This window comes from Myxocyprinus asiaticus, chromosome 30, assembly GCF_019703515.2.
Source record: "Myxocyprinus asiaticus isolate MX2 ecotype Aquarium Trade chromosome 30, UBuf_Myxa_2, whole genome shotgun sequence".
Lineage (NCBI taxonomy): Eukaryota > Metazoa > Chordata > Actinopteri > Cypriniformes > Catostomidae > Myxocyprinus > Myxocyprinus asiaticus.
This window is the reverse complement of record NC_059373.1, coordinates 13151055-13167532: the sequence shown is the minus strand read 5'-3', so window position 1 is coordinate 13167532 and position 16478 is coordinate 13151055. Positions and strand designations below refer to the sequence as shown.

General features: G+C 37.0%; 1 long non-coding RNA gene across 1 annotated transcript in view; it reads right to left on the bottom strand.

The window, feature by feature from the left end:
- The window catches only part of LOC127421607 (uncharacterized), a 57828-nt gene extending 46352 nt beyond the window's left edge, over positions 1–11476 (bottom strand). The window contains exon 1 of the long non-coding RNA XR_007894027.1: positions 11445–11476. This is a non-coding gene — a long non-coding RNA (uncharacterized LOC127421607). The remainder of the gene's footprint in view (positions 1–11444) is intronic.
- Between the last annotated feature and the right edge of the window lie 5002 nt (positions 11477–16478).

The following is a 16478-nucleotide window of genomic DNA, read 5'->3' as shown; positions in this document are numbered from 1 at the left end:
TACTGCCATAAAAAACCTTTAAAGCTGTTAAAAAAGCACTGAATTTTCTTAATTTGTATTATTTTTTCTATTATTTTTAATCTATTTCTATTCATTTCTGTTAGATCTTTTGTTTTGTTATTACTGACTGTTTACTTGAATACTTAAGAACTTGAAACAATGCTTCCATAATTAGCATATTAGTTAGTGTTATTATTTGTTGTGATTTTGAAGCTGGTATTGAGAATCGTCAAATTTCACTACCGACTACTGACATTTTGGTATTGTGATAATGTACAGCCTTTCTTGTTCATTGTAGATCTTGCTGCAATTACATGATGAAAAAGTAAAACTCATTCTATAGAAGTGTGTGCACCCCTGCTGTAAATGATGGTGATGGAGGCTTTCCTTTATTTGACTACCATACACACCATAAAATAATTATTATATAACAATTGCCTCCTCCCCTACCCAGTGCAGTTTATGTTTCAAGTTCAAGGACCTTTTTTTTTTTTTTATATAAAAGTTCAATAAATGCATGATGTTTCCAAAGTCAATGAGTAATCGTGTTAAATAATTGTGATCTCAATATTGACCAAAATAATTGTGATTAGGATTTTTGCCATAATCGAGCAGCCCTATTTCACCCCATCAATATTTAATCCTTGTTTTGTGTTTAATCCTTGTTTATTATTATTATTAACAGTCTTATTGTTTGCAGTGCATAGACCTACGACTGTAGTATTACGGTTCAATTGTATTATCCACTTAGGCTGTAGATTGTAATATAAAAAAATGTGTCTTCGATTGAACTCATAACAGCCAAATCACTAGTTTCACCTCTTAAATTGAAATGTGTAGTAAAATACAAGCATGAATGTGTAGTGGATAAAACACTTGAATAAACATTTTAATATGTAATTAAGAGAGTTGTCTTCCTCAAAGCAAGTAATATCACGGTGGTAATAACAAAATAATAACATTAAAAAAGCACATTATGACTCCTGCTCTGCTGGTGAATATCTCTGAGTGATGATCAGAGCCAATCTCCAAGTTGCTTGCAAATTTAGGTTTCAACCACAGATGCTGCTAGAGAGCCCAAAGTTCAGTAGTGCAGCTTTAAAACGATTAACTTTTAATTACAATTAGTTAGCAGAGCAAAAACAGACAACATAACAGTCTTCTTGTGTCTAAAATTTTAAGTTACTCAATATAGACGTCTTCAGCACTCAGAGCACCAGCAGTGCTTTTATTCAGCACAACAGCACTTTTGCTCATGTGATAAGGCTGAATTAGTCAATCAAATAAATAATCGAGATTATAATTACAGCTGCCAGAATTAATTAATCATAAAAAGTTTTAATTTTAGCAGTCCGTGTGTGTCTACTCACGTTGCACCAATAGAATTACATTTTCTACTGACATTTTGCAGTAGCAGAAATGTCCATTGCTGGCTTCTGTGTTTAATTTAGTCAAAATCTGAGGGGCTTCAAAGGGGGCCTGTGAATTACTTTAGGATACTAGTCTTGATTTACAGACCGGTTACTATAAAACATCAATAAAGTCATTGAGGAACACTCAGCTTTTAAAGTCAACAAAAAATATGGTATATATGGCTCAGTGGAGGTTCTAGCTTGTATGGCGCCCTGGGTGAAACCCGCTTCAAGACGCCCCCAAAAGATGCAGCCCTGGGCAACTGCACATGTCGCCCATGCCTAAATCCGCTACTGATATGGCTTATCCAACCAAATAAAGTATTTTAAAATAAATCATATTAATCGAATTGAATCACAGTTACAATATCAAGGTAAATAATGGACAATTATGATTTTTGATACTTGTGCAGCCCTATCATGTGATATCGCCTAAGTATGCTGTAATACTGGCACATCTCTCTGCGAATAAGATGTAATGATTGTGATGGTTTCTATATTTAATTGGGAGGAACCTGGAAAAGAAGTGTGAAAAGAGATGAGAATGAAAGGGGAGGTGGAATAGCAAAAATTAGAGCAAGACAAGGGATGAGCGGGTTATATGTGGAGACCCAAATACCACTGCTAATTCTCTCCTACTGCTCCCCTGTTCTAGCACAACGTGTGTGTGTGTGTGTGTGTGCTGGCTTGCAAGTGTTCCTTTGTGAAGTGTGTGTCATGGGGCCACTGATTCTGACATGGCTCATACATCACAACTCTGAGTGTGTGTGATTACAGAGGGAGGTTCTGAATGATTTATCGCTAGGCTTTGAATTCTAAGCTCCAGACACACACACCCATTCGGACTTGTTCTCCAAACTCTAACTTAGCCAACCTCCCACATACAGAACACACCTGTCCAGCTCCTCTGTGGACGATCTTTCATATAAGATCCTCATCATGTATGAGCACAGACACTTGCCCATATGAGCACACTCACTCACATTCAGCTGTGGATAATGAAAGGAGGAGAAAAGAAATATATGACATTGAAACAAATGTGAAAAACAAATGTGTCATGATGGAGGGATGTAGGTTATAAAAGGATGATAAAAAGAAAGATTACAGAGAGCAGGTGTGTTCTTAAATAATATAGAAGGGGAAAATTATTAGAATCATAAAAAATAACAATTATGAAAGCTGAAGTATGTAATTTCTGCTAAACTAGCACCACCAAACGGAATTGCAAAAATGAACTTTGTTTTCAAAACATTTTTCTGAATAAGGCCGCAAATCAATGGATCAGTTGGTCGTTTGTTAAGTAATTCACCTGATCAGTTTGTCAATTCACAAACTGATCAGGTGTGAATTGACCAGGAAACAAAGCACAACAAAAAGAAATCAACCAATGTGATGGGGGATGTTCCACACATCTTTTATACAGTATGCAGGCTCTGAGGGATAGTTAAAGGTGACTGTGGAAGAAACTGAGAGTGTGTGTGTGTATAATTACAACCAGACTTCTTGTTTATGCCTTTTATATCCAGTTCTTTAATTAAGGCCTTGGGCTCTGTCATTAATTAACACTGAAGTAATTAACAATCGCTCTGACAGAGCAGCAAGATGTAGATGGTACGAGTGTGCGTGCGTACGGAGTTTATATGTGTTCTTTTGGACTAAATAAACCCAGGGGTTCTAATTAGCTGATTAGCTAATAACCATCTTGTTCAACAGGAAACACTGCACAGAGAAAACACACAAAATGTCTTTGTTTTTTGTGACTAAACATTTCAAAGACTGGAGCCCTTGAACTCTGGAACCCCAGCATAACTCAAGACACAAGTACACAATGAGTTTATTTGGGGTGACAGATGAGGTCATTAAAACTAATCATGCATTTAACAATTGTTTGATCATTTAGTGATTGTGGGGGACCAATAATATTATGCATTGGTTGGCATCGAGTATACTTTGATGAGCATTCACTTCAATAGCCCAAAAACATCGTTTAGATGAGCACAGCACAAAAAGATGAGATGACTGTTTGTAATGTCAGAATCTTCTCAATATATGACAATGATAGCTTTTAAAGAAATAATTCACTTAAAAAATGTTCACTCATTAATATGCAACAAACGTCAAGATTGTCACTGAAAAATTAATTCACTTTTGGGTTGTTTCTCACCAAAACCTATCGTATGCATTCAGAGGATTTGGGATAAGATGCACAAATCACATGGACTACTTTTATGATACTTTTGCATACTTTAAGCTTTAAAGGGATAGTTCATCCAAAAATGAAGATTTTCTCATCATTAACTCAACCTCATGCCATCCCAGATGTGTTTGACTTTCTTTCTTCAGCAGAACACAAATATTTTTAGAAGAATATCTCCACTCTGTAGGTCCATACAGTGCAAGTGAATGGTGAACAGACCTTTTTTAGCTCCAAAAATCACATAAAGGAAACATAAAAGTAATCCATATGACTCCAGTGTTTAAATCCATATCCTCAGAAGCCATATAATAGGAGTGGGTAGAAACAAAACCATATTTAAGTCATTTTTACTCTAAATCTCCACTTTAACTATTACTTTCAGACGTGAGTGTGAAAGTGGAGATTTAGATAAAAAAAGGACTTACATTTTTATCTGTTTCTAACCCAAACCTATTATATATACACTACCAGTCAAAAGTTTTGAAGCACTTACTCATTCTTTATTAAAATATATATATATATATATTTTTTTTTTTTTTCGCATTTTAGAATAATAGTAAAGTCATTAAAACTATGGAATAACATAAATGGAACTATGGGAATTATGTTGTGACTAAACAAAATCCAAAATAAATAAAAACTGTGTTATATTTTAGCATCTTCAAAGTAGTCACCCTTTGCCTAGAATTTGCAGACATGTACTCTTGGCATTTTCTCAACCAACTTCTTGAGGTATCACCCTGGGATGCTTTTTAAACAGTACTGAAGGAGTTCCCATCTACACTACCGTTCAAAAGTTTAGGGTCACTTACTCATTCTTTATTTTTATTTATTTTTTCACATTTTAGAATAATAGTAATGTCATCAAAACTATGGAATAATATAAATGGAACTATGGGAATTATGTTGTGACTAAAAAAATCCCAAATAAATAAAAACTGTGTTATATTTTAGCATCTTCAAAGTGGCCACACTTTGCCTAGATTTGGCAGAAATGTACTCTTGGCATTTTCTCAACCAACTTCTTGAGGTATCACCCTGGGATGCTTTTTAAACAGTACTGAAGGAGTTCCCATCTATATTGGGCACTTATTGGCTGCTTTTTTTAATTATTCAGTCCAAGTCATCCATTTCAAAAACTTTTTTTTTTAATAAAAGTTTTGTTTTGTAATTAAATAAATTAATATGGTGGCACAATTATATTTTTGTCTACAAAACTAATTTCAAACATTTAAGCATACGCCTTCAGATCAAAAGATTTTTAAGATAATGAGAAACATTTCAGTCAAGTGTTTCAAAACTTTTGACCGGTAGTGTTTTTCTGAAGATATGGGTTTAACCACTGGAGTTTCCTTTATGTGATTTTTGGAGCTACAAAAGGTCTGATCACCATTCACTTGCATTGTATGGACCTGCAGAGCAGAGATATTCTTTTAAAAATCTTCATTTGTGTTCAGCAAAAGAAAGAAAGTCATACACATCTGGGATGGCATGAGGGTGAGTAAATTATGAGAGAATTTTCATTTTTGGGTGAACTATCCCTCTAAAATGAGGTAATAGTCACTGCCATTGTATTGAAAAAATGGACCTGAATATTAATTCAAACATCTCCTTTTGTGTTCTGCATAATAACAAGTCATACAAGTTTGGAAGGACATAAGGGTGAGTTAATTATATTTTCATTTTTCATTTCAATTCATTGTGAATTTTCATTTTAGGGTGAACTATTCCTTTAAAGCCCCTTTTCACTGCCAAAGCTTCTTGAATTTATCTGCATCATTAAAAGTGCCTCTTTAGTGAAAATCTTCAGTTCAAGACTGCTGGTCTATAGATCCATTTCAAGTTGACGAGACAAGCTACTGGGAAAGTGATCAAACTGAACTAATTAAAAGTTCTCAATTTAAACAATGGTACATTTGTATTAGACACAATGAATTTTAAACCTCACCAGAATGTTTTGTATGCTTCTCTAAAGACAATGAGTAATGTGAAACTGATTGCTTTGTGTGCACAATATTACATTTCTGTGGATGCAATAAAGAAACCGTGTTAAAGTAGCTTGGTAGCTGTTATGCAAATTAGAGACACATCTCATTCGGTTCCATGTTCATAGAAAGTTTGTTTTTATTATTGCTTTTTATCAGTCACTCTCCTTGCTATTGGAACTTTTATCTTTAATAGTTTCCCCCCTCATCTGTATCTCCCTCCAAATTGTGTTTGATTAGTGAGCATGAACAGATGTGCTCAGGGATGCAGAGAAATGTTCGCACAGTTATTAAGAGATTAAATCCCATCTATGACAGTCTTGTCAGCAGCAGAGATGGAATCACACACTAAGGTAATTTGAGTTTCACAGCTTGTTACGACAGAATATGCAGAGTGTAATGGTGATTTGAAGTCTCAATGCACACCTTTCCCGCATCTTTTTCTCCGTCTTTACCCAGAAAGTGCCATTAATGCAAACTGACAAAAATGCTGTCACTTCAAATGTGAGATTGTGTGGAACAAATCAACAATCTCATGCCACTTGGGTTGCTGAGTTGACCACTATACTGTAAGTCTGCCACGGTCTTCCTCTCCCTTTCAATTTGGTCTCTCCTGCAGTATATCTCATGCCACATGCACATCCTATAAGCCCATTTATATCAGACAGAGGACAGTCCAACTACTTAACTGGGGATTTATTTGACATTTAATGGTGCCAAGGCCAAGAGAGCATACCAAATTGCAAGCATTACATGGCTATTATAACTGAAGTCACAAGAGTCCTAGAATAGCCAAAGAATGACTGTTAAAATCTGTTAATCCATCAGTATGTGAATGTTAAGCTCTTCAACATAACATGGAATACTATAACATGCAGGCTCAGGAAAATTTAAAAAAAGCACTTGACTAATGTAATATTTCAGTAGAACAGGAGGAGATGGGAGAACTTATGAGGCTGGCTGCAAATTAAATGCAGTGAGCTATATCTTACAGTAAGTAACTACATCCTTCTGTAGTATGTTTGTTTTCTAGCCTAGACTTCCTCTCAGTACAGCAAATGTTTACATATAACCTGCCTCAGCCTTAATGCAAACAGGAAAAGTGTCATAACTCAAATACTTTGTAACACTAAAACTATAAACAATGCATTCAGCCTGGCAAGACCAGATGTGTGAACAGACATTTAGGAATGAACAAGAGATTTACAAAAGTTCTCCTCATCTTTCTCCTTCTGTCCCTGTGGACTCATCTGAAAAACATGGCCCAATATTTCAGTGGCATTATTGGGCCAGTCATTAGAAGGCAACCAGGCAAACCAGGTCACAGCCACACCCATTTATTACCAGCCGGAGTAGGTGATCATGGTGCCCATAGAAGTCAGAGGCTTCGAACAGAACAGAGAGCGTGCTTGCGGATCACAGTAGGATTCAAGTTGAGCTGGTTGGGCTGGTCTTAGCTGATTGCCCAGGCTGGTCAGTTGGCTGGTTTCAGATGGGTTTTTGCAATTTCAATGAAATTGCATAGAATTTCACACGGGAGACTCCACAATTTCTTATATGACCAAAGACAGAAAGAATACATATGAATACATATGTGTTTATAGGCCTATATTTTACTGAATTAAACCATAAACTTAAAAGTAAATTTTCTACAGTTATATTAGCTGTAGAATAATCAGAAAGATATCTAGGGGTAGAACTGATTGTATTTAGATATAGTGTGTAAGCCCATAAAAGTGTTTACATTTTGAGAGCTTTAAAATCCAATCACTGGCTAATGGCAAATGAAAGTGTTTTAGTATAGGGGTCTTTCACCAGTAGGGTCAGGGTGGGTGTCAGATGTTAGTCTCAGATTTACTCGACTAAAACCACAAGAGAAAGACAAATTACTGTGTTTATTCCCATAAGAAACCACTAAGGAAGAGAAATGGAAAGTTTTATTTCAGCAAGACTTTCAGAGGAAAGATCATTAAATTCAATCCCACTAGAAACCACAACCAACTAAAAAATGCAGTCAGAGTTGTTTATTGCCAACTTGACTATCTACACACCAAAACACACATTGAGTTAGTGGTGCTCAACAGTTGTCATGGTGATGGCTTTGGATGCATTAAGCATGCAGGAAACATCTTAATTAATCTTGATGATGACAGTGCGACTGTCCTTCCGGAAAAGTCCACATCGATTCATAAACAAGCCATTGAGCTTCATAATGAATGATGCAGTGGCTCAGACATTAGCCTGTGAAAAGTAATTAATTCTCTCATTAGATTGTGAAATATGATGATAATGTTCTTAGTCCTTAAAACTGTTAATTGGTTTGATAAATGTTGATGTTCTTAGATTTTATGTTAGTGGTTATACCAGTTTCCTCTAGAGTTTTTTAGTTTGTATTTCTCTCTCTCTCTCTTCTCAATGTATTTGTCTATACTGCAGAGGCAAGTATAGATTTATCAGTATGATAAGTGATCAGTTCAATTCAGTATGAACATGAGAATTCTCTGGCCCCTAGCAATGGGAATAAAATAAATTTGTATAAACATTTAGTGTCAAAATCGCAACTGCCACAATGATTCACCACATGCAAAATAAGTTAAGACTAGCAAAAACAACAATAGGTACCAATGTGGAGAGCTCAAAGCCACTGCATCTTGCCCATTGCAATATTCACATTTGTAGTCTACATTCACAACATAGTACAGATGCATACACATACAGACACAGAGAATGAAAAGGTATTTTGATATTGTTTATTTAGACCACACAGACTGATCTCAGTTACATTTGGAAGCATTACTTTCTTAAAGGATTAGTTCACCCAAAAATAAAAATTTTCTCATAATTTACTCATCCTCATGCCATCCCAGATATGTATAACTTTCTATCTTCTGCTGAACACAAACAAGGATTTTTGAAAGAATATTTTATTTCTGTAGGTCCCTAAAATGCAAGTGAATGGGTGCCAAATTTTTGAAGCTCCAAAAAGCACATACTGTATGTATAGCCATCATCAAAGTAATCCATATGACTCCAGTGGATTAATTAATGTGTTCTGAAGTGAAACGCTACGTCTATGTAAGGAATAGATCAATATTTAAAACTTTTTCTACTAAAAATTCACAAAGGTCGAGGGTCACGTGTGGAAACAGTATTGCAGTCCATAGGAACAGCTGCTAATAAGGTATCGACGTATGAATATCTATGCAGAGGAGGCTTATGCTCTTATGTCATGCAAGAGGCAGTTTGAACTACACCCTCATCAACATGCAAAGCTGCAAACCACATCTGGCCGTAAGCAAATATTTTTAGCAAAAAAAAAAGTTTTAAATATTGACCTATTTCTTACACACACCTAGCGTTTTGCTTCAGAAGACATTAAATAATCCACTGGAGTCATATGGATTACTTTTATGATGGCTATATGTGCTTTTTGGAGCTTCAAAAATTTGGCACCCATTCACTTGGATTTTATGGACCTACAGAGCTAAAACATTCTTCCAAAAATCTTTGCTTGTGTTCTGCTGAAGAAAGAAAGTCATACACATCTGGGATGGCATGAGGGTGAGTAAATTATGAGAGAATTTTCATTTTTGGGTGAACTACTCCTTTAAGCTAAAATCAGTCTGTGCTTACCGAAATGCGAAACACTGCCCCCAGTGGCCAAAATGGTAAGTGTTGTTGGGCGTATGGACTTGTTTGAGCTCCATTTTCTGGGTAAATTGTCCACGAAGGGGCGCTAAAAGCAATTTGAGAAGGGAGTTGTTTTCAGCTGTTCAAGCTGTAATTCAGTGATAAGGAATGCATATTTTATAAACTGTACCCCCCAACTCAAACCTAAACATCAGTGGAGTTTAAATGTAATGTTAGAGGGAAAATTCAACCCTCCGAATCACGCTCGTCACCAATTTTGCAAATGCGATTACTTTCTGGTTTTAACGCAGGATCTGAACCTGGTTCTCCCACACTGCTGAAGCAATGTGCTTCATTTGGTGCCACAGGGGAATGTAAACATGTTAGAGCTGATGCAAAAATATCTGATTTGAGATGCCGCTTGTTGGTGAGTCGGCATAATATGGCCGATCCTAGGGTACTGGAACTCTCAAAAACAGCATGCCAACTTCCTGTGTGATCATGTTGCACATATGCCTGTAAGCAGTGAAACATGCCCACCTGATAAACAGCACATTGTCTCAAGCTACCGTCAGACAAGGCAATGAAAAATAAAACCTACAAAATGTTTCAGTACAATATAGTTGGGAATAAGTATATTGCAGGGCAATATAAAAACCTTTAGGTTAAGTTACAAACTGAAAGAGAGAAAGAAAGAAAGAAAGAAAGAAAGAGAGAGAGAGATTATTGGTATATGGCTTTACAAAGTAAGCCAATTTACACAAGCAATCCTGGCTTGAATTAACGGATAATGACTCAATTAGCTTTCATTTTTGCACAGAGGAGATTTGGCCGCATAAATTAGCCTGCATTCATCGGCAAAGTGTCAGTGGCAAAGGACAGCTCACAAATACTGCGGCCAATCTCTGTCACTGCCACGACAGTGCAATATAGACGTCCAGCCGGACTTTGTGTTTGAGTGGAACAGACCGGTGTCACTCAGTGTGTGACACAAGAATGGGACGGGAGCCCAGGGGACAACTAGCCGCCGATGCCCTGAAAAGGTCAACTTGACACAGGCAACGTCCCATCGACTTGTCCCCTGTCCGGCCGGTGGAAAATCAGATAAACTTAAGACCACTCATCGATCCTCAGATACACAGCACAAATGTTGGCCAAGCTCAAATATCTTCACAGTGCATACCATTAAGAAACTAGTCAAATTAAGAAAGAAAACTTAATAACATGAAGTGTACTTCATGGATAAGCAAAGCTTTGAGAAATAAGGTGAGAAATAGAAAGTATTTAGTAAAAAAACAAACAAAAATCTGATTCCTAATACTAATTGATCAACTTTTCAAGTGTACACTTGACAGTTTAGATGATCACAAACTCATGGAGATATTCTGAATGAAAGATTTAGCCAAGACAGTATTTCAGCAAGATTATATTCTATATAGGCTGAAAGTTGGCTCAAGCCAACATAGTGTATTCTCCTTATGGTCAGCAAGAGTGTGAAAGGAGAGATTTTGTGGACAGCAGGAGGAGGTTAGTACGACAGGAAGCCGGTCCATCAACGGAAGAAGCTGTCTGCATGCTGACCACTGCAATGCTTTTATCAGTCCTCATATTTTTGTCTTTGTATGTTTCTGTGTCTATTATTTTGTAAATGTTGCTGATAAACTTCTGCAGGGCAAAGGTGTACAACCTTTCTTGTTGCAAGTGCTGTGTGCATCATTCTTGGTCAACTGCTGTGCATCTGCATGTGAAGAAGAGCAGTCTGGCTCACAGTAATGACAAAGTGAGCTGGCTCATCATGTGTCCAAGTGTATGTGGACATGTGCACGCCTGTGTAGGTGTGATGAGCATATGTGAACATGCATCCAAACCAGTTTAATATAAATTACATCTTGGAAAAAAGCAGCATACACTCCATTACAGTTCAAGAAGACATGTTTACAGCCATTGCAGAGCACACACATACACACCAGAGCAATCAAATGCCAACTTCTCACGTGACTGGTTCAGAGCAGCTGGCACTGCAGTAATTTAATCGTGTCGTCAATTCGTAATTACCGCAATTAACAAGAATTATGAGTAGCCTACTCGTAGACTTATTTACATACTGCTTATGCATCAAACAATGTGCAGATTGGCAATTCCCACCACATAAAAAACAAGGACAAGGAAAATGCGGACGAAATGGAATTCCCCAAAATTTAAGAGAATGCTTACACTTACCTCACCCCCTCCGACAATTCTTCCGGCTTCTGATCTCGACAACAGCGCCCCCTTTTCCCCACGTGGCTGGGTGGAACTTTTAAGCGAGGTCACCAGTTACTCCATTTGCATACTTTCCATCCATACTGTGAACGCGCAATTATAAAATTATGAAAAAAATATGAACAGAGTAAAAATTGTATTATGGAATATTGCGATAAAATTGCTGACAACGAATCAATAGTTAAAATATATAGGCAATATATGAAGTATTTTGATACAAATAACCCTAATAGCACACATGCATCGTCTATTTGACGTTACAGTAGCCTACATCTGGAAGAAATGTTTTCTTTGTTATAAGAAGTATAGGCCTCTGTCAATAAGTAGCTTGTATGGTATGTCAATAAGACATTCAGCAGATGTCCTTGAGATGTTTATGGTTTAGAATGTTTGAGAATCTGGTCTTTTTAACCTGCTTAAAGGAATATTCCGGGTTCAGTACAAGTTAAGCGCCTTCAACAGCATTTGTGGCATAATACTGATTGCCACAAAAAATTATATTGACTTGGCCCTCCTTTTCTCTAAAAAATAAAATAAAAATAACAAAATCTGGGTTACAGTGAGGCACTTACAATGAAGTGAATGGGGGCCAATTTTTTAACGTTAAAATACTCACTTTTTCAAAAGTATAGCCATAAGTCATAAACAATATGTATGTAAACATGATTTTAGTGCGATAAAATCATTTACTAACCTTTTCTGTGTAAAGTTAGAGCCAGTTTTACAACTTTGTAGCCATGATGATGTAATGTCAACAAACACTAAAACCCTTAAATGACTGTAAAATGACAATTTAAACAACTTTACAGCTTAAATAATATATGAGATTTAACAGAAGAATTCATGTAAGTGCTTTTATAAAATTATAAACTTCACATTTCTGCCTTTAAACCCTCCAAAAATTGGCCCCCATTCATTTCCATTGTAAGTGCCTCACTGTAACCTAGACTTTTACTTTTTATAAAGAAAATGAGGGACGAGTCCAAATTAGTTTATGTGGTAACCAACATTATGCCACAAATGCAGTTGATTGAGCTTAACTTGTATTGAACCCGGAATATTCCTTTAACAGATGTTAATTAGATTGCGATGCTTCCAGAAGGAAATTTCTAAAAAAGACATCTCGGAGATGTAGGCTGCGTGTGCTATCTTGGAGGACGTAAGTGTATACCTGATAGCACACGTACATCACCCAGACGTCTATTTGATGTGTGTGTGTTTACATCTGGAAGATGTATTTTTGATGTTGTTTGTTCATATGCAATACGTCTATAAGACGTGTATGTATGTCTAGTTATGTCTCGGATGTCAATAATACATTCAGCAGATATCTGTGAGGCGTTAATGATTTAGAATGTTCGTAAATGTGATTTTTTAAAGAAGTTTAACAGATTATAATTAGATGCTGATGCTTTCAAGATGAAAAGATCTAAAACAGACATCTCGGAGATGTAGGACTACGTGTGCTGTCTGGATCTTAATAATTTTCTAGCTTTTCTAATGGTACACTGAAGGAGGGTGTCATCCAAACACACAATATCTCGTTCAATTACACAGAGACATTTAGATCATATAAAAATGTTTAAACAACATCAGAGTGTTTTCACATAGCTATTAAGAGTTACCACTTCTTGCAGTGGAATATAGCCAGTCTGTTTTTGCACAACAATAAAAAAACATGCTCTCCATCATCGTAAAACTATAATACTTCAACTATAAATGGCGCATTCTCATTAGACATCTCGTAGCGGTAATGTCTGGGCGCGTTATGAAATGCCAAAATTAATGGGGGCAGAGTTATTCCGAACATAAGGTTAAGTGTTTAGTTACAAATAGCGTGGCGTCCGGAGCATTTGTTTATTGGCATGCCTCAGTTATAGGGCCTTAGACGCTCGCAATACACCATGTCGGACGCGAACCATTTACTACATCTTGGCAAATTGAATTATAGCTTGATGTGAGGTTGCGCATCATCACACTCGGAGACGCGCGTTGAACTCTTCACCTGGCAGCGCGCGGCGCGCCCCCAGCCTCTCTGTTTCTCTGAGCAGCTTCGTCGACAGTCTTCGTAAAATGTTGCAGCGCGACATCTAGTGTTCAAAGGAAAAAGAGCCATCAATGATGAAGAGGACAAGCCGTTGAAACCCACATTTCGAGGAATTTTAGTTTTTAGATCTTCGCTGTTCTTGACAATTAGGATCATTGTCTATCACTCAGTCTATTAATTAATGAGTGATAGGCCTAATATAAATGATACATTTGCAATCATATTTGTGTTGTTAACAGGTCGGGTAAGTTCAGTTCTGTTTGACAACAGGACCGGATTTAAATTAGCTTTATTTTGAAAATGTGTAATTTTCACACGTACATTTCACAGGTTCTAATTAATATCTAGGCTATATAAGTTACATATTTTTTTCTAAATGATGTCAACAGTTCCGTTTTCATTTCTCCCCTTAGGCTAATCATTTATTTATTTATTTATTTATTTATTTATTTATTTATTTTTATCCAGTCTCCTCCTCTCTAACATCTAGTCTACTGTAAATATCATTAAACAGCTTCAGCACTATTCAGTCTATTTTGAATAGTGGTTCCTTTTTGTTGTTGTTGTTGTTGTTGTTGTTGTTGTTTTGTTTGTGATAATTATTTGTAGTCTACGCATAGCCTGCATTATTTACCCAATAAGAACCCAGGAGCTGTTACCGTTAATTATTTAATTTATCAATGTAATCCATAGCAACCCGTTCTCATTATGCATAAGCGTCCCATTTTGACGCTTGTGAAGAAGCCGTCCGCATCTGCATGATGACGTCAAAGGTGCCCCCTGGCCTCCTCTCATTGATGCGGTGAGAAACCCCATTATTTTCAACGAGAAAACTTTGTCGTCGGTTATTAATCTTTGAATATTGTTTTGTGTGCTTAACCTCAATATTTTATAATACTTATATATTTATAGTGAGTGAGTGGAGTGGCAACAATTTCTCCTCCGCGCTCAAAGCATTATCTAATCATTCCGCTCGAGCTCCACTCCGGGTTGTCCATTTCCCACTCCTCGCTCCTGGATTAGGGAAACTCCGCTCCATGTTTGTTCCATGGCAAAATTAGCGCCTAACTACCTCTCCACTGTAAAGTTATTTCAGTATGCTTTTAAATATCACAACCCTCCATGCAGAAGATGTATTAAATGAAAAAAATTAAATAAAATAAATACACAATACTAGAAGAAAATCTACTAAGTGATTTTTTGGAACACTAACAATAGCTCAAGACTAAATTAAATATTTTTATTGCTTATTTTTGAAACATGTCGGCAGCATTCTTTGGGTTTTATCAATTAAATAAATTACTAGACGAAAAAAACATTATATTAAAAATATATAAATTACCCAAAAAAAAAAAACATTATTAGGCTTATATTATTGCACTTCTTCATTTTTTTATCCCCTTTTCCCACTACTTAATAAGCCTTCCTGGTGGCGTGGTTACTCACCTCAATGGGGGTGGCAGTGGACAAGTCTCAGTTGCCTCCACTTCTGAGACCGTCAATCTGCACATTTTATCCTGTGGCTCGCTGTGCATGACACCAGAGACTCCGCATGTGGAGGCTCATGCTACTCCCCATGATCCATGCACAGCTTACCAGCACCCCACTGAGAGCAAGAACCACTAATGGCTACCACCAGGAGGTTACCCCATGTGACTCTACCCTCCCTAGCAACTGGGCCAATTTGGCTGCTTAGGGGACCTGGCTGGAGTCACTCAGCACACCCTGGATTCAAACTGGTGACTCCAGGGGTGCTAGTCAGCGTCAATACTGGCTGAGCTACCCAGGCCCCCTGTTATTGCACTTCTTTCAATTAAGCTTGCCCTATAATTCCGTGAACGAAAAACTTGCATTCTCCGAATGTTCTACACTTTTTTTAATAAAAACTAGATAAGACTATCAAAAATATATGTCTAATATGTCTATATATATGTAGTACTGACCTTTAGATTTTCTCTCCACATGTGAACGAATTATCATCGTATTTTCTGGACACGTCTTTTATGATTTCAGGGGCAATCAATCACCTCCCCACTCGTGTTGTCCTTCGCCCTCCCGTCATTAATTTTCAATATATGCCCACTGATAAGAGAGGAGACAAAAGCATGTAGTTAAGTCATGCTTTACTGCAAACTTAACTTAATAATAGGGAGCATGAACACAGAAAGTGAAAGTAACCTTCGCGGGCAAGATTTTAAATTTGTGTTATTTTACTTATTATCATATTCTTTCTGGTTATATCAGAAATTCCATCTTTCCTTCATGCCAGTAGTGTTTAACACTGCTTAACACATGGTGAATTACTGCATTATGGGCCGTTAACAGGTGCTGTGCCCGTGATGGAGCATTAGTGGAGCACTCTTGGAGCCAGGCAAAATCATGCCGCTCCGCTCACATACTCTGATCTGAACATGAGGTTGTTGTAATCGGTCACAAGACACGGGAGAGCCAATGGCATAATCGCTGAGTCTCTGATGTCAAACCTATCAAATAATTTATGTGTTATAACGAAACATGTGCAGGATGTGTTATGGTGAACCACTAAAAATGTACATTTAGGTTTGTTCTTCACATAAAATGATTCGGAATACACCCGGAATTAAACGGGTCACTTCAGCAGTGCATGTTGTGTACAGACAGTTTAAATAGACAGATAAACAACAGATTAATTATTAACCACTGTGAATAAATGTTGCTGATTTTAAATGAAATGAAAATCGTACCCTCAACATAAGTCACGATGACAAAATTGTACCCCAACGTATAATTAAACGATGCTAAAATTATATTGCCCATCGCGTCAGTCAGTTGACATCAAAGGTTTCTCATTAAAAAGAACACACTTGCCGGTTGCGTCGTAATACTGACGCCAGAGGGCGCTTTTGGCGTCTGTAGATTGACGCGCTGGACTCTTGCACAAGCGTCAGTCTTAGATGCCTAGGGGG